Raw genomic sequence first — 21,996 nt, forward strand, 5'->3', positions numbered from 1 at the left:
AATATTTTTAACCCCAAAAGTGTTTCACGGTATTGTCCATTGTGTGGTGCGCGGTGGGTGTAAAATCTCAGAGAAAACCCTAGAAGACAGTATTTTTAATGTCCACAAATTATAGTCAGCCGTAACAACCTGTTTTTGATGCAAACCAAAGAACAAAAACGTCTATGCTCGTTTATGGTAGCGTTCTTTGAGGTTTAGCGGTGGTTCTGTTTACTGCAAACAACACTGCCAATACCATAATGTATGATGCTTCTCTGTGTGTGTGTGGGAGCTTTTGCATTTGACTCATGGTTTAGAGTTGCTGTGTGGTGCTACATTGTATGCGTCTGACACATGAAGTGTAACATGTGGCAATTTTAGGGTTCTTGTTGTTACCAAGGTAATTATGTAGGCTGGGCAGACACCTTCGAATGTGGGTGTCTGTTAAAAACATTTTGAATGACTTCAATGTTGCAAATTTAAAATTTTTAAACAAAAAAAAAACATGAATCAATAAGCATTTCATCTAATCAACTATGGATTGAAGTATCTATTAACTTTGTCACTATCTTAGCAATTTGAAATTCAGCGACGTATATGTATTGATTTGTGGTAATTATTAAAAACTACAAGCGGGCAATAGTTCAAAATGAAAACCGAAAACATTTCTTAACTTCCTTGTATTGAGAAAATGTAAAGTGTAGGTTTAGTTTGGGAAAAAGCAGTGTAGAGTAGAAGATGTACATATGAGGGCAGAACGATAACTATCTGGCCTTATAATGAAAACGCGAATATTTACCATAAAAACGGTTTTATTGTTTTCTTAAGTAGTCTCCAGCATGATTTATACAACTTTTCGTGCGCTCAAACCTATTGGCGAAGCACTTTTTCCACACGGATTGAGACACCACGCTTTTACGGCATTTTCAGGCAACATAAATCGCTGACCCCGCCTTTTTTTCTTGATGTGCTGGAATCAAATGAAATCATTGGATCCCCAGTCAGGGTTGCACGGCGGATGACCCACCAATTCCACGTTTTTTCCAGTCAAACAGACGATGGTTTGAATCGATGTGTGATTCATTCATTGTCATGATGCAGAACGATTCGTCTTCTCTTGTTCGTTTTTCGAAATTCTAAGGATATTTCAGGCAAACAAATGGTAGTGTAACACTCCTACATTTCTCAAGTCGTATAGTCGCCACCAGTGTTCGGAAACAAACAGTACCTTATCATTAGGTACCGTACATGTTAGACAAACACTAAAAAATTTATAAAGTTTATGTACACGTACACAAACTTTAAAAATCCATTTTAGCGTTTTTGTACATGTACCCAACGAGAATCGAAAAGTTCGTCAAACACACATATTTGGTACGCAACCACCATCGAAATGTACCAACCACGTACCCAACCGAAATGGTTGCGTACAAAAGCGCGTGCATTAAAAAACCACGTATTGTACATCATAATGTACCTTTAGAAAGGAAGTTGTGGTAGATAATAAATTATTACAAAATATTAGGTTTATTTATTTACTAGGGGACCCGGCGAACTTCGTCTCGCAGCCTGTTAGAAGTCGATGGCGTTGTTGTCGAGTTCAATTGCAAATATTTCTTTGTTTTGAACTATTTAGAACGATCTTTGACGCAGATGCCCATTATACAATTGTACTTTCGATAATTGTCAGTTTGTCGAAGAAAGAGGCTACTGAGAGCCAAAGTGTTTCTATTTTCCTCGAATATCTGTGCCATAAAATGACAATTTGGCAACTGTAAATGGGGACTACGAGTAAGATATATTTATTAAGCAAATAACATATTTTGCGATGCACACTTATATCGTAAAGTAGTATCGTAACACCCCCATTCGTTTCATAATCGATGGTTTTCTTCTTATCAGTCCCTCCTACTTCTTGCTTTTGATACCCTCAGCCTTTAGACTAAATGTGCCTCATCGAAATAATAGTTTTAGACCCCAATGTTGTTGTACGAAGTTTTTTCAGACAATTTGGAGTCGATTTAGCACTGTCCGCCCGTCTGTCTGTCTTGTGTGCACGATAACTCTCGAACGGATCAACCGAACCGAATTTTGAACTTCGTAAAACCTTGCCCAAACTTAGTTTAAGTTCGAAGTTGACCCATATTGGTCCATTCCTTCGGGTACCTCCCCCACAAAAGGGTGCAATCGATTTGGTCCAAACTTTGCAAATCGTATCTACTCCTTCGTGTACATACCACACACCATAAATGAAGTTTAGGAGCTTCTCTCAGATAGTTTTGACATTTTTTTTTCAGCAGTGCATACTTCCTGCGATACTGGCCTAAAAACTCCAAGAAACCCTGACGGCATCATCAAAAATGCCAAATCCTGAAGATAACTCTCGCAGGGAGTTTCTGATTGGTCCAAACTTTGCACATCGTATTATTTCACCCAGTCCAGTAGGTGCAGTCCTTCGGGTACCTCCCAGAAGGTTGTTTTCACGATTCCTATAAAAATTGTTTTCCGAAGTAAGTCCATGACACCCTGCCAGCACATGCTTAAACTGCTAGTATGAAGCATAACTCTCAAATTTTTCAAAAATTTTTTCCAAACTTGGTTTAAACTCGCTGTTTAAACTTGTGTTTGCTTTTTTTGTTTTTGGTCAAAGGCTGAGGGTACAGCTGACTGATACTTTCTTACTTGTTTCTTTCCAATTTTGAATATCATACTTTTTCGATATACATACATATGTATGTATTTAACCATTTGCAATTGCGTTCCAGCTCTGCGGGAACTAAACTGATTTTCAGTGGGGATATCATTGGTTAGTTTTAGTTTTTATGTTTTTCAGGGTATTGCGAAAAAAGTTCATGGTAAGTATATTTTGTTACATCTGGTTTGCCTTTGGTGATATCCAAAATACATTTAATTCCGTTAAAAGACAACTCCTAAAGAATAGAAATCCAAATAATTTGTATTAAAAAATAATTATAAATGCCAAGATTATTCATACTATGAAGCAGGTTGGGGGTGGGGCGCCTATGCCAGGATGTGGTGGGGTGGGTTAATGTGAGAAATTTGTCTGTTTTAACTTATATCTTTTATGTTATAGATATACCACACTATAATGTGAAGTCAAAATCAAATATTATGCAAAACGTATCGTATTGACGTAATATTATATCTTTTGTATCTAAATTCAACATACCAACTTCAATTGAATTCTAGGATCTGTTTCTTTTTGTCAATTTTAGTATAAATTTTGATTATTCAATAGATAAAACGTCCCTTTATGGTAAAATTTTAATATTGAATTAAGAAGTATCGTAAATGAATATTTAGAGTCCCTTGGCGTAGGCATCCACGTCGGTGGCAAAGCTACCCCATGGGTAGGGCAGCTTAGCCACTTTTTAGACATTTTGTAAATTTTCAAAAATTATATTTTAAAAACAAAATTATAAGCAATTATATATCAAAACTTATAGCCAAGATATGCTTATATTTTTTCCAAAAATAATATTTGAAAAAACTTTAACGGCGTCGATATTATAACATTTTGAACAAAAAGGTGGCACACCCTTCCCATGCTACCATATATGCCACAACCTCATTTCCAATGAAATTACCTCTGAGCTCTAGATTTTTCAAATAACCCACAAATTTTGAAGATTTTTTACTTTTTTCCTCAAAACTGTGGAAACCATTTCCAGCGTTTTCATCTTCATCTTTTTAATCAGAATCTGACCGAAACCACTACTAATCTTTACAAACTCTAAACTAACCTCTCTCTTTTTAACAAAGTTTTCGCTGTTAAAAATAAATGAAAATCGATTTGATTGTTAATAAAAAATGTCTATACAACTTTTAGAAATTGGCAAAACAGAGTAAACAATGGACCCTGACAGTTGGTGCATATACAATTTTCACCAAAAACTGTCAAAAAAAGTGTCACGGTATACTCCTAACACGAAGCTACATAGAAATGTGTCAAAAAATATTTTTGCAAATTTTTCTCAGATTTTCGCGATTTTTTTAGATTTTATCCTCTTCTGCCATGAGACCATTCCGAATTGGTGCGAATTGTCAAAGTCATTTCAGCGGTTCTTGAGTTATAAGCGTAGTAACTAACACCATTTCCTTATATATATATATATAGATTATACCCTACACCACCATGTGGAAAGGGTATTATACGTTTGTTTTGGTAAAAATTTATGTAACACCACGAAATGTTCGTCGGAGATCCCCAATGTAGTATACCAATCTTCATATCTCGGCGAGATAAAGCGATTTTGAGATGTGTGTCCGTCCGTCGGTCCGTCCGTTTGTCCATTATAAATTGTAATCAAATTCCAGGCCGCAATTATGGACCGATCGTCACGAAATTTTATATGGACCAAAATCAGACCAGAATAGATCCCTATTTTTATTGGTGATGATCGTGAAATATTTAGCGGCTGAAATGGACCAACAACATAATAATTATTCAATTTTGTATCGGCTCTGTGGGTCGCAGATCGCCTCGAAATTTTAAGCTTGCAATTTGAGATGGCGATCAGATAATATTTAGAAGGTTAAATGAATCAAAACTTTTGTGTGAAAATTGTGAAAAATTGTGAAAAATTGTAATATACCAGTTATATCTTTATTTCTGAAAGAGACATTCCGGGTAAGCTATACTTGGAAGAGGAACGCGTGACCTTTCTATTGATGTCAATTGTGTTGGTGTACATGATAAGATAACAGAGTTATAGCCTAATATACCCTGTTATTTGTTTGTAGCGTAATGATAAACACGCTTGAGGTCGCAATTATAGCCCAATAATCACGAAATTTTGCACGAGGTTGGGAGTTAGGTAGAGGAAGATGCTTACAATTTTGGATGATGATCTGATATTATTTAGCGCGTGAAATGGACCATTACTTTTGTATGAAAAATACAAAAAAATATTTTTGGTCTATATTTTATTTCCTGGAGGACATATACCGGCAGAGTAGACTACATATGAAAATAGAACTACTGATCTTCCCCCTGATGAAAATTACAATAAAGAATCTGCTAGATAACGGGTCTACTGCTTAATATATAATGGGTTTTGTGTGGAGAACCACATTTTCCCATTCCGAGTTGTTGCATTATTGCAAATTAAATGGTGTCCTAACGTTTTAATTGTCCAGTTGGATTTTTATACATACATTGCAGCATGGGTCGCTTTGCCATTTTTTTTCAGAACGATTCCCCAGCCAGGCAAAATCTTATTTTCAACGGTTGCAAACTATCCTTCATTAAGGTCCTTCATTATAGGGGCCTATTTTTTCCTACAGCCCCCATATAGCCCGATTTCAGGTATTTTGAGGATTTTATATTCATTTTTGCTAGAATTAGCTGTCATTTGGCATTTGGTTTTTCCAATGATACAGACATTGTCCCACCAAAAATTGTGAACATAGGTCCAGGTTTTTGTATAGCCCCCTTATAGCGGGTGGTATTTCAAGTCTTATGAGGATTTTATCTTAATTTTTAGCCCGAATTGGCTGTAACTTGGCAATGGGTCCCCCCCATTGGTACATTAACTTCCTCACTAAAAATGATGGGCATAGGTACAGTTTTTGGTATAGCCCCTGATTTCAAGCGTTTGAAGGATTTTATATTCATTTTCAACCCAAATAGGCTATAATTTGGCATTTGGGGTTCCCAATGGTACTGAAACTTCCCCACCAAAAATTGTGGACATAGGTCCAGGTTTTTGTATAGCCCCAATATAGCGATTTCAAGTGTTTTAAGGATTTTATCTTCATTTTTAGGCCGAATTGGCTGTAACTTGGCGTTTGGAGTCCCCAATGATACAGAAACTTCTCCACCAAAAATTGTTGACATAGGACCAGGTTTTGGTATAGCCCCCTTATAGCGGTACCACCCGATTTCAAGTATTATGAGAATTTTTTCTTAATTTTTAGCCCGAATTGGCTGTAACTTGGCAATGGGTCCCCCCCATTGGTACATAAACTTCCTCACTAAAAATGACGGACATAGGTACAGGTTTTGGTATAGCCCCCATGTAGCGGTACCACCTGATTTCAAGTGTTTGAAGAATTTTATCGTCATTTTTAGACATAATTGGCTGTAACTTGGCATTTGGAGTTCTCAATGGTACAGAAACTTCCCCACCAAAAATTATGGACATAAGTCCAGGTTTTGGTATAGCTCCCGTTTAGCGGTACCACCCGATTTCAAGTGTTTTAAGGATTTTATCTTCATTTTTAGGCATAATTGGCTGTAAGTTGGCATTTGGAGTTCTCAATGGTACATAAACTTCCCCACCAAAAATTATGGACATAAGTCCAGGTTTTGGTATAGCCTTTATATAACGGTACTACACGATTTCAAGCATTTTAAAGTTTTTATCTAAATTTTCGGCCTAAATTGATTATAATTTTGTTCTCAGTGGTCAACAAAAGTGTATTTTCTAAAAAGTTAAAAATAAAAAAAACTTAATAAATACATTCTTTCTCATGATGGAATCTCTCAAATAAAACGCTTGCATTTAAATTAAATTTGGGCAAAATTAAACTGTAAGCGTTTTATTTGAGAGATTTCATCATGAGAAAAAATATATTTATTGAGGCTAAGCGACAAATTATTTTCTAGTTTTAAGTGCATTTCTAAATAAAACACTGAAACTTAATTTTTTTAAATTACTTTTTTTAATCCTGTGGTTTTATATTCCACCGAAATGGCTAAAATTTTGTATCAAAACTTTCCACCTGAAATTTGTAGGTATAGATCCTCGCCTTCATATTGACCCCAGATGCCTCTGTAACCAGTAATAACATCGGATGTGCTGCTTGCAACATCTCCTCCAATCAATACTTTTTATTTAAAATTGAAGAAAATCTGTCATCATTATCGGGAGAACTACATGCCATAGAAAAAGCTATAGACATTATTATTGAAGACGGAATCAGCGCTGCAGCTATTTTCACCGACAGCAAGAATGCGTGTACACTTCTACAAGATAACTCTTCAAACAACCATACAATATCCAACATTGTGCACAAGATCGCAAATTCTTCCATAACTAAGGTCATCTTTGTTTGGGTTCCATCACACGTTGGAATATCAATTAACGAAACAGCCGACTATTATGCAAAACAGGCAACCGAAGCTGGATGTACCATACCGCACCAACTCTCCGTTGCTGATGCATCACAAAAAATTGAGGCACTACTCTGGAATGAATTTGTCGATTACTTCAAGGAGACGTCTGTTCATAAAGGCTCATATTTCTATCGTTTCTTCCCGGATCCTCCCAGACAACCATGGCACAAAAAATCGCAGATGAAACCTAAAAGCATTAAAATCATTAACAGGCTGTTTACCGGCCATACTTACACAAAAAAATATTTTCATCTTGTTGGAATTTGCGACACCAATCTGTGCGAAGCTTGCAATGTCATGGAAGACGAGAAACACATTTTATTTCACTGCAAAAAATACGAAAGAGAGAGAAGCAATCACAACATTTTTAAAACTTATAACAACTTACCTGATGTTTTGATGTCCAAAAATATAGATGTATTCAATGAACTCTTGAATTTTATACACGAATGTAAAATTTAATTATAAAAACTGTATTTCTATCTTGTCAATCTTTTTTGGCTTTTGCTATGCTTTTTAGACTTACATTCTCTATTTTTGAATTTTTGTTTTGCTACAAATTTATTTGTATATGCACACACTAACACCTTGATCATATGTAATGTGAACAAATAAAGAAATAAAGAGAGTACTTTATACGGTTGCAAGTAACCAGTAACCAGCAATGGTGAATGAACACTTCATAAATACCTACTTGATTTAAAATCTGTTTATTTTTAAATCTCAGGCGTAGAAACTTATTTTGGGGGAAATGTCGTTTATGCCCTTATATAGGTCGTGACATCTGCTCAGACAAATGACATCAAATTGTAGAAGTTGTTCGGTCAGCCAATCCACTTATGCTCATATATTCCAAATCCGATAGTTGTCCTAATCAAGGAAATAACAATTAGGCATTACTCAGATAATTCACCATCACAGTTTGCCTTATGAATCTGAAGATCCCCTTGACCAGATTCAATACCAATTTCGTGTTTTACAATGAGTGTAATAATGAGTATTTCTGCAAAATGCAGTCTACGTGATCTTCAGTAGACAACTATTAAAAATTGTCGGCATTTGCCCTGACAAAATGTGAGCCATTTGTATAGTGAGAAGAATATTTTTGTGTACATTATAATATACTGACGCATAAATGAATATGCATTATTATACCAAGCAGCCACCCTTCTGTAATATAAAACTTGCGTTGTCAAAACCACAACAAATTTTTCAATTAAAGTTCAATTGAAAAATTCGTCGTTGTTGTTGGTGCTGCTGATGCTCTTGTTAGCATAACTACTTTAGTATGTTGTTAGTTACTGGAATTAGTGATGCCAAAAACTATAGAATATAGTTAACTATAGTTTTATGCATGCTTAAACATGCATATGATGTACCAATAAATACGCTTTTTGAAAACTATTGCAGATGCAAGAAGTTTGGTTATGTAAATATTAAATGAAATTTGTTGCAACAAATTTGTTATTGAACATTGTTTTTGGATGGAATGGTGTTGTGTGAGTGTGTAGATCGAGTGCATAAACGTTCATGTTTCTTTCCGCCAGTTACAGATGTAAAATCAGATAATTTCATGTTTCTTCTTTTTTTTTTGTTTTCGAAGTTTCAAAAATTTCCACTTTTGATTAAATTTTAGTAATATTCATGGCAACCAAGAATGTTAGATAATGAAGATGAAAGCTGAATACAGTTGAATTCTTGATACATTTTGTATGGTTTCGCAGACTTTTATTTTTGTAACAATTTACTATTTAAACAGCATTTGTACAATGTTTAACTAAAGAGCATATTTGGGCTGCTTTAGGTTATCTCTCTTAATGTTTTCAAAAAAAAAAAAAAAAAAAATACAGTATAATCTCGTTAATCCGGACAACACATATAATTTTGTATGTTTAAATCATTAATAACAGACTTTTACTAGGTAATAACCTGACATATATATTAAACGAATTCATATTAAGTAAATATCACGGGTTGCGACCACTTTAAGACCGGGTGCAGCTTCCCTGGCTACCAAATTTACTTCTTATATTCCTCCAATGTAATTTAGGTGACATTTGCTGAGTATTTTGTCATGTAAAACTTCTCTATATTTATTCATCGTTTCGTAGCCCATGTAAATATATTAATTTACTTTGTCCATGGGCCATGAGCCTCTTACGACTCGCGATAGAACTTCAGAATTCAATTGCACTCATCTCATTATGGTGAATATTTAGCCATTCCTATTAACATCGACAAATGATTTCATCCCGTTAACGTAACCAAAAAGAGATATCGACTTACAAAATAAGACAAAATTGAATTTTAATATATGCCAAATAATGCCAAAGAAAATAAAAGGGTTCATACGATTTTTTTTTTAATTTATTAAATTTGCTATATAAAGTCTACTCGTTTCCACGTTTAGCTATAAATCCCAGTAAAACCTAAGCTATTATTTCCAACGATTTAAATGATTTAATCATTTCTAGGTAAAATATCGTTGGAATACATTACATGCCCCAAGGGACTTTCTCCCTGATTTGAGGGCTAAAGAACTAATTCCTTTAAAATACTGCTGCTTGTTGTAGCCAGTCATCAATGTTTGAACGATGGGAATAACTGAGTTAACAGTGGCTATCCAAAAAGTCAAATTTTGGATGGAAAACTTTGAACAACATAATTTTTATTATGTATACACTAATTACTATTTCTAAGAACAAAAACTTAAATGAAATAAATAAGAATCTAATGTTCAAGATAGGAAAAAAATATTGGTGTCCAGATTATCGAGGTAAGAAAAATATGTGATGTCCGAATTACAGAGTCTACAATGTAAAAAATTCTAGTGTCCGGATTACCGCGTTGTCCGGATTAACGAGTGTCCGGAGTATCGAGACTATACTGTATTTAAAAAAAATGATTGATATATTCAAGATTAAGATCTCTTTCTATAATATCTTCCTTGGTCTTGGGATAAAAATACTTTTGAAATCGTTACAAATGTAAATAAAATTCCATTCTGTTTATCTTTTTTAGATTCTTAAATTTAACTTTATTCTCATTCCATGCCCACTCAATTCTTTCCTTTTCTGCTTTGTCTTTAATCTACATACATATCCCCTAATGTTCTTAAGTTGCATCACTTCATTTGCCCTGAAAGAATGTGTCAACGTAAATGAAAGAAAAAAAAAACAGTAGAAAAAGTTGAAGAAGATTACACAGGAGAATAATTTTTACCACATTAATCATCGAATGTTTGCTTTGCCAAACAAATCAAATGTGAAAGGCTCCAGGATTTCTGTTTTTCTGGTTTTTAGCAAAAATATACATTCGTACAGCCGAAAGGCGAAGGCAAAGTTGAGAATATCAATGTTATTAAATATTCCCCAGAAACCCAAATAATACAATAAAAACAATACAAAAAAAATATGTTCATTACGAAAGTGATGATGAATTTACAGAAAATTATGTATATGAAAATGTTAACACCCCAAGGAGTCTATATAATTAATTATATGCAAACGTTTTTCTACGAAAACCTAAGGTTTCTCATAAGACTAGTTTTAATTTAAAATTTCTCTAACTCTACAGCAAATACAAAATGTATTTTTTAGTAGTAGATTGAAAAACGAAAGAAAAGAAAAACGAACCCCTCTAAAGTTGACGAAGCCCGCAAAAGTTTTAAGGACCATGATCTGCGTATCTGCACCTTGAATGTTCGCACTCTTTATAGAGGAGGTGCCGTCTTAGCCTTTTCAGACGTACTTGAAAAGTACAAGGCCGATATTACTGCCATACAGCAAATACGATGGATTGGGAAAGGCGTCACAACAACACCTAAAGGTGACGCACTGTATTATAGCTGCCATGACGCAAAGCATGAGTTTGGTTGCGGATTTGTAGTTAGTCGGGGACTAAAACATCTGGTAATCAGCTTTACCCCAGTGAATGAAAGACTTGCTGCAGTTCCAATAAAAGCTTTATTTGCGCTCATGCTCCCTCTGAAGAAAAGGACGAACAGACCAAAGATATATTTTACGAGCGCTTAGAAGAAACATATGACCGTTGCCCTGCCCATTACATTAAAATTATTCTAGGAGATTTTCATGCCAAAATTGGAATAGGGAGAATATCTTTGGCCCAACAGTCGGGAATTTCAGTCTACACAGTGAAACATCTGACAATGGTATGAGGCTGATAGACTTTGCAGCTGCAAAAACATGGTAGTTAGCAGTGCCAGATTTAATCATCTCGATATTTATAAGGGCACCTGGCTGTCTCCAGATCAAAGAATAAGTAATCAAATTGATCGTGTTGTGATAGATGGAAGACATTCATCAAGCGTGTTGGATGTACGATCGTTCCGAGACGCAAACATTGATTCGGACCACTACCTTGTTGCAGCAAAGGTACATACCCGTATAAACGTTGCAAATAAAGCACGAACAGACACAACGCGGAAGTTGGACATCGATAGGCTGCAAACACAACAGTTATCCACAGCATATTCCACTTAACTAGCCCAATTGCTTAATGGGAGCACTCCTTGTCCCGATAACATAACAACATAATGGCAAAATATTGCCCACTCCATGCAAACAGCCGCAACCAACAGCCGCAACCTCCACAAAGGAATTCATGGTATGACCAGGAGTGTCGTGCTGCTACCGAAGAGAAAAATGCGGCATATAGAGCTACCTTACAATCAGTAGCAACGCGTAGCGCACGAGAGAGATATCGGGAGAAAAGGAGAGAAGAGAAACGTCTTTTCCGCAAGAAAAAGAGAGAAATGGAAAAGCGGGAGTGTGAAAAAATCGAGATGTACAGGAACCACGCGCTAATAAGGTGGCGACGCGATTATAAGGTGCATGTATCAGCTAGTTAGCACCATCTGGCAGGAAGAACACGTGTCAGACGATTGGAACCTGAGCATCCTGTGTCCCGTCCACAAGAAAGGAGATAACACTGGCTCCAACTATAGGGGCATAAGTATGCCTATAAGATAGTGTCCGGGATATTGTGCGAACGACTAAAGCCAATGGTCAACGAAATAATTGGACCATACCAATGTGGCTTTAGGCCTGGCAAGTCTACCATTGACCAAATATTTACCCTGCGGCAAATCCTGGAAAAGACCCAAGAGATGCAGATCGAAACACATCACCTTTTTGTCGATTATAAAGCAGCATTCGACAGTCCCCTCCGATCAAAGGTATTCCATGCAATGTCTGAATTTGATATCCCCGCAAAGCTCATCCGGCTTTGTAAGATGACTTTAAACGATACTAAATCCTCAGTTAAAATTGGAAATAAACTCTCCGAACAGTTCAGTACCAAAAGAGGTTTCAGACAAGGAGACTGCCTTTCGTGTGACCTTTTCAACATTTTGCTGAAAAAGGTAATACGAGATGCAAATGTCAAAAGAAATGGCACAATTTACACCAATAGCCACATGTTACTTGCTTATGCTGATGACATAGACATCATTGGACGATCAGTAAAGGAAGTAACTGATACCTTTAGAAAGGTCGAAGCAGAATCTACGAAAGTGGGTCTGGCGGTAAACGGCGAAAAGACCAAATTGATGTTGTCGACGCGCAAAGCGTCCATAGAGCTCGGACCAACTGTGGATGTTGGTACCTATAATTTTGAGGTAGTTAAAGACTTCGTCTACCTTGGCATTGCCATAAACACAACAAACAACATCAGTTGTGAAATAGGAAGACGAATTGTAGTGGCCAACAGATGCTACTATGGTTTAAGTAAGCAATTTAAAAACAAAGCCACATCTCGTCAAACAAAAATAACACTATACAATGCTAATGTATGGCTCCGAAGCATGGGTACTTGCGCAAGCAGATAAGGCAGTGTTTGGTGTGTTTGAGAGGAAAATTCTTCGAAAGATCTACGGGCCGATTTGCGTTGACGGTGAATATCGACGTCGTATGAACCACGAGCTATATCAGCTATACAAAGACATGAATATTGTTAAACGTATCGAGATGCAACGATTGCGTTGGCTAGGCCATATCATAAGAATGAGCGATGATGAACCCGCTAAAAAGGCGTATGAATACATGTCACATGGCGGTGCACGCAGAATCGGCAGGTATAAGCTTCGATGGAGCATACACGTGGATGTAGAAATGAAAAGGCGCGGTATTCCAGAAAGCGAAGCGAAAATAGAGAGAATTGGAGATCTTTTCTTAGTTCAGTCTATGGAACAAATATTCTGTAATGGGCCAGGCTGGGACGTACGCAGGGGGGGGGGGGGGCACTGGGGGCCCGGGCCCCCCCCGAAATGGTTTGGTCGACTAAAATTTTTTGAGCTACTTTAAAAAACTATTACGTTTTTTCACTAAAATATTTTTTTACTTTTGGAATTTTCAAATGAAAACTTAGATTGTTCTGAATGTCATGTACTAAAAATTTACTTTATGAACAAGTTGTCTAAGAAATATTTAAAATTTTTTGTTTGAATACTCTTTTTGAGAAAATTATCAGTGAAATCTGTATTACTTCTTTTTCTCATGTAATTTCATTATCAAATAATAAAGGGTCGAGGAATTCTTTAATAAATATAAATGTCTTGAGGCTTTAAACTCATTCTGTATTCAAAAAATTACGTGTTTAGTATTGTGCGGATTGGAAGTGCATGAAATGACATGTTTACTGGACAAAATGTACTATATATCAAGTGTTTTCCGTGGAGCATATCTCTAAAACCAATAAGAAAATTGTTTTACTACGTTATTTTTTTATTATTTATTTTATGGAGAAAAATTTATTGTTGTGCGTCATAAAGTGCTAATATCTGCTATAAGTAGCATACCCAACTGCATTTTTTCCTATCATTAACAAAGTTGTAGCTGAAAACAACCGCAAACAAAATTAATGCTCAAACATTGGTTAAATGATATTAAAATCTGCTGTAATTTCGGGCTTTAGGCTAACGATAAAAATGTACCTCATGAAAATAATGGCCTTTGACTTCTCATATGTTTCGACAAAATCCACTTCAAATAATTTAGTGTCGATTTAGCCCAATTCTTTCGTCTGTCTGGCTCGAGCGCATGATAACTCTCGAACGGATCAACCAAACTTTAAGTCATATCGGTCCACTCCTTTTTTCTCACAAGTCTACCTTTGTCGAAGGTCCAAATTGATTTCTTCGAGACATAGATTAAGTTCGAATATGGATTATATCGGTTCACTCCTTCCGTTACCTCCCATACTAAATTTCAATATCCGATTTCACCAAAACTTTGAACATCCTAAAATTACTTGCGGACGTACATATGTATATGAAGTACCAAGAGAGTCTATATGGGACAACATCTTCGGATACTTCCTTCACAAAATTTCAAAATAATTGCAATATAAGGGCTGTTCAGGAATCCATTGGACATGTTTGCCAATGCTACTCCTTGCGGTCGTGTTTACAGCAATATTCTATTTTTCGTGGGTAAGTCGATGCTTCCTGACGTAACGGTTCAAAAGCTCTAAATCTTATCATGACCAACTAAAATGACGGATTGACACGATAACTATCAAAAGGAATGACTTCCAAAGTTAGGTCCACTTCCGAAATGGACCATTCTTGCAGGTATATTCTCCACAAAAGTGCAAAACTTTTGCGCTCTCATCGAAGTCAAATTTATGATCACAACATAAACATTTATTCGCAACGCTCACAATCGTGAAGTTTTATACCCAAATGTTGCGATATTTTTGTCGAACGAAATTCTAAAACTCCCTGACTACACAATTTTTAGGACAGAGATATTGGTTATGAAGCCCGTATTCGATCTGTCTATAGATAAAAGTCTATACTTTTAAGACTGATTCTTTTTTAGTGCATAATCTTTGGTCATAGTCTTTGGAAAGTTTTAAATGTCATCGAGTTCATAAACATCTAATCGTATAATTAAGGTAGAAATAAGGCGGAACAACCATTGGGATATCAGATGGAGTTTTTCCGACTTAACCTATTTTGTCAGGACTTAGCTAAAATTTTGCAGAGCCCGAATGTGGGTTTCGTAGTCCCAAACAGTACTGCGTGTAGAATTCGGAGTATGTGAATCGTAGTTGGTATCGCCCGATTCCTGATAAAAATGTTTTCTGTTCTAAATGCCTGTTCCAGAACTTTCATGAATCTACAAATTTTTACTACTGATAATGAGTAGATTCTTGCAGTACTGGAACAGACCATAAATGTTATTTTCTGAATTTTTCAGTTGCATGGACTCTATAACTTCTGGTAAAATAGTAAAGTTTTCGTGTTTTTATGACATAAAAGAATATTATTTTCTTACAATAGATGGCAATGTTTGATTGGAAATGTTCGCTACAAGTCTAATCTGCACTCGGGGATTCGAGTAATTCTTTTTTTTTTTTTGAGTTATATATTCCAATTAATTAATGGTATACAAATAACATTAATAGGTTTTTTTTAGATAGATCTTCTTATCAGCATCAGTCCTCGCGGTAAAATGTGTCCAATTGATAACTTAATAAGGCAAAAATAACACAAAACTTTTTTAATGGGACTATGTATTTTGAAGAATAAGAAATATTGTAAATCTTTGAAATGGAAGCGAAAATGCCAAATAAGAGCTACTGTGGTTAAAAATTCTGGGATACACCAAAACGTAAACCTACATGTGTAATATTCATTTTAAAGATTTTTTAGTTATTGCGTCAATTCTGTTGGAGAATTTGGTTAAAAACTTCAAAATACCAGGCGTAACTTTTGTATGGGGACTATACTGAACGTATTATGATATGCTGCAATTTACTCTGTTCCAAATTTCAAACTTATAACTATAATATTGTAAACTCTCTCTATTGAAATTATATACTTTGTGTCAATATTTCATATAAAATAAACTAAAAACCATTTAAAATAGCTTTATGTAACGCTACACAACATTTCTTAATTTCATGATTTTTGGTCAAGTTGTGCCCCCCCCGAAATGAAATCCTGCGTACGTCCCTGGGGCCAGCTAAGTAAGTAAGTAGATTGTAATAGTTAATAAATAAAAATTAAGTATTAATCATTGTTTCTGTTAGAAAATATACTGCACTTGAGTAGGAACTAATTGACTAAACAACAATCCGCTGAAATAGACAAGGACCTTATTTTTTATTTATTTATTTAAATATTTATTACAATAATTGCTTGAGTCTGGAGTATTACCACATTGGCTTAACTTCATCATTACTTTTTTTAAAGAGAGTAGTGTTAACAAAGCGCACTGACAGCTTGCAAAATGTACTGATCGCTACCAATATCATGATTTCATCCCGGCAAAGGGAATTATCAATTGGCTTTTCAGTTTTTGAAATGATGATGAATGAAATGAGTTTTCTAGTGAAAACTTGACCTCTTTAAGCATAGAGTATTCTCATGTTAATGGGTGCCATCGTTGTGCAATGGTATGCACACCCGCCTTGCACGCTGAACGTCGTGCGTTCGATTCCCCGGCCAGTCAACATCAAAATTTTCAACGGTGGCAAAATACCCCTCAGTAATGTTGGCGACATTTCCTGGGTATTTCAGCCATGTAAAACTTCTCTACAAAGTGGTGTCCCTTATAATTGAGCTAATATGAATCGGGGTGCACTCATTGATATGAGAGAAGTCTCCCTTGTCCCGTATGGAATGTTTGTGGAACAATTATATATCTATATTAATAAAAGAGTAAAGTGATTGACTGACTGACTTAATGATTCATCAACGCCCAGATCAAACGGCTGAAGCTAGAATCTTGAAATTTTAGGTGAGGGTCAGTCTTTGTCCGTAGGTGTCAGATAAGGCTGGGTTTTTGGAAATTCGAACTAGAACGGTACGAAAGGTACTAAAAAGTGCTAAATATAGTACCCTTTGTATTAGGCAAAAGGGAAGAACTAGAATACTGAAATTTGGAACGAGAGTCAATAATAATTCGAAATAGAAGTCTACGATAAGTACTAAAATGTACTAAACATGGTACTATTTTGTATTATGTGAACGGATAGAGCTGGAATCTACAAATTTGAAATGAGAATCAAGAAACGGAGTAGGGCTGATATAAGAGTTGGTTTTGAAAATGTGTACGAAAATTACTAAATTGTACTAAATTTGGTACAAATTCGATTTGGATGAACGGATAGATCTGGAATCCTAAACTTTGGAATTAAGATTACTGTTGGAGTGTAAGTTTGAGGTATAGAGGTAGTTTTGGAAAGTCATACATATGGATACGAAAAGTACTAAATGGTACTAAATTTGATACAATTTGGATTTTGGTGAACGGATAAAGCTGGAATCTTGAAATTTGGAAAAAAAAATACTGTTGGAGTATAGGATTGGGATGTGGAAATAGGTTGGAAATTCGTACTTAGGTGTACGAAAACTACAAAATGGTACTTAATTTAGTAAAATTTGGATTTGGGTGAAAGGATAAAGATGGAATCCTGAAATTTCGAATTAAAGTTATTGTTGGAGTGTAGGATCGAGGTTGTTTTGGAAATTAAAATCCAAATTCAAATTGTACCAATTAGTACATAAGTAGTACGAAAAGTACTATTTGGTACAATTTGGATTTGGTTGAACAGATAAAGAGGATCCTGGAATTTCGAATTAAGATTATTGATGGAGTCTAGGAATGAGGTAGTTTTGGAAATTCATTCTTATGTATACGAATAGTACTAAACGGTACTAAATGTGGTACCCTTTGTATTAGGTAAACGGGAAGAGCTAAAATTGTGAAATTTGGAATGAGGGTCACTGATGAAGAGTTAGAAAGATTTACCAAAGGGTTTTTGAAAGTTGGACCTTTAAGTGTACGAATAGTACTAAAAGTTACTAAATTTAGTACCAATTGTATATATTGAACGGATATAGCTAGAATCTTGAAATTTGGTATGGGAATCAAGGTTGGGGAGTGGCTTCGGAAATTTTTACTTATGTATTAAGTGGTACTAAATTTGGTACAATTTACATTTGAATGAACGGATAGAGCTGGAAACTTGGAATTTGGATTTAAGATTTCTGTTGTAGTGTTGGATAGATGTATAGAGGTAGTTTTTGAAATTCGTACTTATGTGTATGAAAAGTACTAAATGGTACTAAATTTGCTACAAATTGGATTTGGTTGAACAGATAGGGCGGGAAACCTAAAATTTGGAACTATGATTGCTGATGGAGTGTAGGATAGACGTATGGATGTAGTTTTGGAAATTCGTTCTTATGTATACGAAAAGTACTAAATGGTACTAAATTTGGTACAAATTGGATTTGGGTCAACGGATAAAGCTGGAATCCTAAAATTTGGATTTGGATCAGCGGATAAAGTTGGAAGCTAGAACCCTAAAACTTGGAATAAAGATTACTGTTGGATATAGAGAAAGTTTTGGAAATTCGTACTTATATGTACCGAAAGTATTAAGTGGTACTAAATTTGGTATGATTTGACTGATTGATTGATCAAGGCCCAGACCAAACAGCTGAAGCTAGAAACTTGAAGTTTTGTGTGAGGGTTCCTCTTGGTCCGAAGGTGTCAGATAAGGTTGGGTTTTTAGAAATTCCGACTGGAAGGGTACGCAAAGTACTTAAAGGGGGCTACCAGTGCTAGATTTCCGAAATTTGGAATGAGGGTCACCTATGGTGTGCAGAATAGATGTACCGAAGGGTTTTCGGAAATTCGAACTATAAATGTACGGAAAGTTCTAAAATGTACTAAATTTGGTACCATTTCGTATTATGTGAACGGATAGAGCTAAGAACTTGGAATTTGGAATGATAATCAAGTGTGGGAATTAGGGTTAATATCAGGATGTGGTTTGTGTACGAAAAGTACTGAATGGTACTAAATTTTATACAAATTAGATTTGCGTTAACGGATAGAACTGGAATCCTGAAGTTTGGAATTAGGATTACTGTTGGAGTGTAGCTTTGAGATATGGGGGTAGTTTCGGAAATTCGTACCTATGGGTACGAAAAGTACTAAATTTGGTACAATTTGGATTTGGAGGAACGAATAGACTGGAGTCCTGAAATTTGGATTAAGGGTAACTGTTGGAGTGTAGAATTGGGATATGGAGGAAGTTTTGGAAATTCGTACTAAATGGTTCTAAATTTGGAACAATTCTAATTTGGGAGAATGGATAGAGCTGGTCATTTGGAAATTCGTACTTATGTGTAGGAAAGGAAAAGATGTGTAAAGTATGGACCAAATCGGTCACTCCCTACAAGATATATTGTGCGTACAATTTTTCCGAACATTTTTGAACATTAGTTGGGGAGGTTACTGCAGGAGTGGACCGATATGACCTATCTTCGAACTTAAACTATGTTTGGACAAAATATTACGAATGCCAAATTTTGGACCCAATCGGCAGATCCCCTCGATATTTATCATGCGCTCCAACCACTACACACTGTATCATAGGCGTTTTTTGCAGCTTTCAGGCTATTTTCTCAGGAAGTATGGACTTCCTCCTGATGAAACTTGTACCGTCGTATGGGGGGCAGAAATTACAAGTTGTTGCAACAAAAATCAAACCGATTCGAAAGCAGGTCCTAATCTGAACTTAACCAAAATTTTGTGAGAGAGGCACCCGAAGGAGTGGACCGATTGAGTCCGTATTGGAACCTCATCTAAGTCTGGTGGAAATTTCATGATGTGCAAAGTTTGGATCAAATCGATTCCTCCCTTCAAGAGTTATGGTGCACACAAATTTTCCGAACATTTTCGAACTTTTGTGGGGGAGGTACCGGAAGGAATGGACCGATATAGACCATCTTCGAACTAAGTTTGGACAAAATATTACCAAAGTCAAATTTTGGACCGAATCGGTTGATCGATTCGAGAGTTATCGTGCGCTCCAGTCAGACAGGCAGATAGACGGACATTGCTAAATCGACTCCAAACCATTATTTCGATGAGGCACATTTTGCCCGTATGAAAGTGTATATACCCTCGTTAGCATAAATGCTGAGGGTATAAACACCATAACAAAATATTTGCAAGCTGACAGCACGATTCAACTAAGAAATCATCGGTTTCTGTAAGTTGAAATAACATCAACACAGTTATCTGTGAGTATGTTGTTCGTCATCTATGTACAGTTGACAGATGTCATTTCGAATTTTCTTAATCGCGGGAAGGCGTTTCACAACATAAAATACATTTTTGTCATTACTTACGGTTACAACATATGAAATTAACACCAAAATGTTTTTTGTTTTCCAATAATTGACCAAAAATCATTGCATTGGCCGATATCACCAATAATCTTTTACAATTTGGTTATTTTTCATTTCATTTAAATTATTTCAATGCAAATGTAATTGCAATTTTTTTTAGATCATTCCGAATAGGTGCGAATTATTAAAATCAGTTCTGCCGTTCTTCAGTTATATGCGTTGTAACTAACGTCATTTCCTTTTATATATCGACACCTCCAAATAATAGTATGCTAAGTCTGAAAAGTGAGTTTTGCAGGAGAAGCTCTCAAAGTTTACTGTTTTCTTTGACCTTCACTACTATTCTGAGTAAACATTTGTTTATAACTTCTGTTCGGATTGACCGATCATTACCAAAATTTGACAGAATTTAAGTTAAAGGACGTAAAATGTAAAAATGTAAAGAACTTGAAAACATGCTAAGTCGACTTAGCATACTATTGTTTGGAGGCGTCGATATATAGATAACAAGCTCGATTTTGCTTACCCTATTCTTCGAACTTTATGTATAACTGTACATTTATAATAATCCTTGATTTTGAAAGTGCGAATCCAGTTTTTTTGGCTCTTTTTGACTCTTTATTACCTTTTTAAAAGGATTTTTATCCCTGAAAGGCTTATTTTTAGCACTTGGACAGTGGTGTTGGATATCACATGGTTGGCCCCTTCAGACTATTAAAGTTTCTTATTTGTTTATTTATAGAACACATTTGTCTCATATTCGCTTCTAAAAAAACGACGAAGCGCTCAAACGAAATTAGCAGATTCTACAAAAGTATACTTTTCCTCTCCTAAAAAAGTAAAGACGTTGTCTGTGAAACTACAAATTTATATTCAAATTGATATCGAAGGACTTAAAGACCATTTCCAACACAAACACACTCCCCCACCCCTTTGTCAAAATGTTAAAGAAAGAAATATACATATAACCGATATGGCGCTAGCTGTGGCTCCAAGTTTGTGAGGGTGTAGTGTGGTTTTTTGTGTGATGTCTGTGTTGATTTGTAATGCTTTGAGGTTTTTTTCATGTTTATTCGTCTATTTTGACCAACATCCTGTGAAAGCTGTCACAGAAAAGTCATTGAATTGACATTTATGTGCAAGAAAAATGAATGATTTTTAGCTGGCAGCAAAATACAAATACATAATCCACCCCGCACTCGGTGTCTTCAATTCGAACAACGAATTATTCAAGTCATTGCAGACAGCCCGCCTGTCAGTTGCACACTTGTATTGTCGTTGTACAACAACAACAAGAACAACATTGATATTTTTGGCGCTAATTTGATTTTCCAATATTGAACTTGCAAGCAAAACTAGAAGTCATGAAGGAAAAAGTTTCGTTACGTTTCTTGATTTTTTTCTTTAAGTACTGCAGAGCGTAGGAATAAATTATAGTTTCTTTTGCTTTGATGTTCTCTTCTTTGGCCACCTTTTTCTACCCTTAATGTTTCCGTATCTTTATTCTTAATGCCACTTCTTTGTTATTGTCAATTTTGATGACACACCAAAGAATGACAAAAACTTTTTTGTTACCACAAAGAAACCAAAAAACAAAACTGTTGGTAATATATGGGCGTGGAGAGTTGGGGGAAACACTTAAGATATACATCGACCATCCTTATGCTTTATTGTTCCTGGGAGATAATAAAATATCAGA

General features: G+C 35.5%; 1 protein-coding gene and 1 long non-coding RNA gene across 2 annotated transcripts in view; both read right to left on the reverse strand.

The window, feature by feature from the left end:
- beat-Ib (beaten path Ib) overlaps window positions 1-21,996 on the reverse strand; it is a 612,254-nt gene that overhangs the window by 375,253 nt on the left and 215,005 nt on the right. The window lies entirely within an intron of this gene.
- LOC141392795 (uncharacterized) lies at window positions 6,800-7,653 on the reverse strand. Its single transcript, XR_012409875.1, has 2 exons — window positions 7,509-7,653; window positions 6,800-7,446 (listed from the first exon to the last, which is right to left on the reverse strand). It is a non-coding gene; the product is annotated as an uncharacterized lncRNA (long non-coding RNA).

Source organism: Musca autumnalis, unplaced genomic scaffold, assembly GCF_047663935.1.
Source record: "Musca autumnalis isolate F117 unplaced genomic scaffold, ASM4766393v1 scaffold_2, whole genome shotgun sequence".
NCBI classification, from domain to species: Eukaryota; Metazoa; Arthropoda; class Insecta; order Diptera; family Muscidae; genus Musca; species Musca autumnalis.